We start from the raw sequence: 2,500 nt of genomic DNA on the forward strand, positions 1-2,500 counted from the left end.
CATAGTATCTCTTTTTACGACTGTGCCTTAGAAGTGTGTTTGCACTGGCCGTGCCACCAGAGCATGTTTACATAAAATGGGATGACATCATCCCCTTGACACTGCAAAGCCTCCATCCTCCTCGTCATCTCCTGGCACCTCTCCTGCTGTCCAATAAGAAGAGTCTCTCAGGGTTCTGAAAGGGGGTTATTTCTTCTTGCATAATGGTCTGTGTACTTAGAGACCTGCAGTGCAGACACGCCAGTGTAAAAACCTGACGCATGAGTCTGAAGCAGAAAGAGTGTTTGTCATTTTTGACAGGGCAGTACGACTGGTTGTTCTACATTTGTTGTATTGTGTAGACATTTGTTCATCCACGTGTGCTATGCAAACATAGCAGCAGCATGTATGTAAAGTCAGAGATCACAAAACAGACAAGGCGTTTGAAGTTCCACATGACATCATTTCGTCGGTTTACTGTCACTGCAGACAAAGCCATTTGTCCCAGAGTATTTTTGTTTTCAGTTAATGTTCATAAAAGTTTTTAGAAATCCTTTGGGAAATCATAACATGAAAGCAGTGTTTTGCTGAAAGGTTTGTGTCTTTTTTTGGTGCTAACACTTACCTTCACCGACAGTGTTTTAGTGCATAACAAGTCTGCTAATGGTTTTCCTTGTTCCTTATTTTTGTCTGTCGTTTTCTCTCTACCTACCACACCGTACGCACACACGCACGCACACACACACACACACACACACACACACACACACACACACACACACACACACACACACACACACACACACACACACACACACACACACAGAGGTCCCTCTGTCTCTCAGCTCTTGAGGGCTGGTGTGATGTTTGTGAACGGTGCTTTATCTTCGATCACTCACACCACAAGCGATGCCCTGTGTGTGTGTGTGTGTGTGTGTGTGTGCATGTGTGTGTGTCTGTGCGAGGGAGAGTGAGCGAGCGAGTGAGTGAGTGAACGACTGTGGGGTGTTTTTCCAGAGAAAAACAATCCACCACTGTGAGAATGGGAACAGAAGGTCAAACACTCACTGTCAAATGAATGGATCCATCAAACGAGAATGAGGAAGAGAGAGGAGAAAGGGAGCAGAGACAGAATGAGTGGGCTTGGCAGGTAAACAGATATCATATCCCTCCAGGAACACACCACCCACCGACAGTGGAAAGACAAAAGACAACAAAAGTAAACACACACTGGCAGACCACGTTCAAGTACAGCATTGTTGATGCCGCAACACATTTAGTCCCCCCCCCCCCCCACTCTACTGTGCCCATAACAGCTGATAAAAGGCCCATCACTGTACACTACATTACAGTAAGAACATAATGGTGAGCCAGGGGGGGAGATTTAACCCGTCTGCTCACCCAGTTTTGATCCCGCGCCGGCCAAGGTGGATTTGAGGATTACTTGCCTCTGAGCTGCCTGTTTGTCTGGGCACTAGAGACGCATTTGAGGCATATTAGCCAGGCGAAATAAAGTGGCACATGGCACCGGCCATCAAGTGATTAGGATGTGTTGTTTTGGCATGGCTTGTTTGTGTGCATGAGTGTTTACAGTAGGTCAGAGTGGAGGCATCTGTGTCTGCATGTGTCTGTGTGGATGTGTTTGTGCACACATGGTTGTGGGTGTGTGTGTGTGTGTGTGCATCTGTGTGTATTTACATGGACTTTGTTTGTTTGTGTGTGTGTGTGCGTGTGTGTGTGTGTCAGTGTGTGTTGTGTGTGTGTGTGTGTGTGTGTGTCAGTGTGTCAGTGCGTGCAGGTGCATGTCCACTCTGGTCTTGACTGGCGTGGCCGTAATCTTGTCCTAGTGTGCGCGCCCGGCAGCCCACTGTGGAGGATGTAGTCCACTGCAAATCCCCTCTCGGGGTCGGGTGAGTTGGACAGCGTGCCCGTCTGGATAAAGCGGCCCCCACGTCCAGCTCGTCAGCGCATCCTCTAATGTGTGTCATGTCCACTGGAGCCTCCTAAGCCTGCAGCTGCGCTGTCCGCCTTTGTTATGGGATGTTCTTGTCTTTACCAAAACATGGCCAAGAAAAATGGAGAACAATGGGAGAACAAATGGAGACGCATGTGAATGAGTGTGCACTGGTGGAAGGGGACTTAATCAGAGTCAAGTCTGCAAACTGCACAAAGTGCACACATGCAGTACACTCATCTAATTCAGTTCAGTTGATTTCCAGGAGAAGGTTTAGGCTTAGAAATGGCTGCAGACTGTAGACAATATCTTTAATGGTACAGGCTGCACAGTTAGAAATGGCTGCAGACTGTAGATAATAACTTTAATGGTACAGGCTGCACAGTTTGGAAGAAACATAATAAAAAAGATAATGCAAAAAATTAGACAGAGCAATGACTTATCCATACCCCCCCCCCCCCCCCGACCCCTCCCTGTGCAGTCATTGGCATCAACAAGAGACAGAAGACAGCTCAAGTTTTAAATCCAGTCCCCAGACACACAAACAGAAAAACAAACACGATCGCT

The sequence above is a fragment of the Alosa pseudoharengus genome, unplaced genomic scaffold (genome assembly GCF_046254945.1).
Source record: "Alosa pseudoharengus isolate Yale_2024_CS ecotype anadromous, Long Island Sound unplaced genomic scaffold, YU_APseudo_1.1 YU_APseudo_1.1_scf_12, whole genome shotgun sequence".
Taxonomy (NCBI): domain Eukaryota; kingdom Metazoa; phylum Chordata; class Actinopteri; order Clupeiformes; family Clupeidae; genus Alosa; species Alosa pseudoharengus.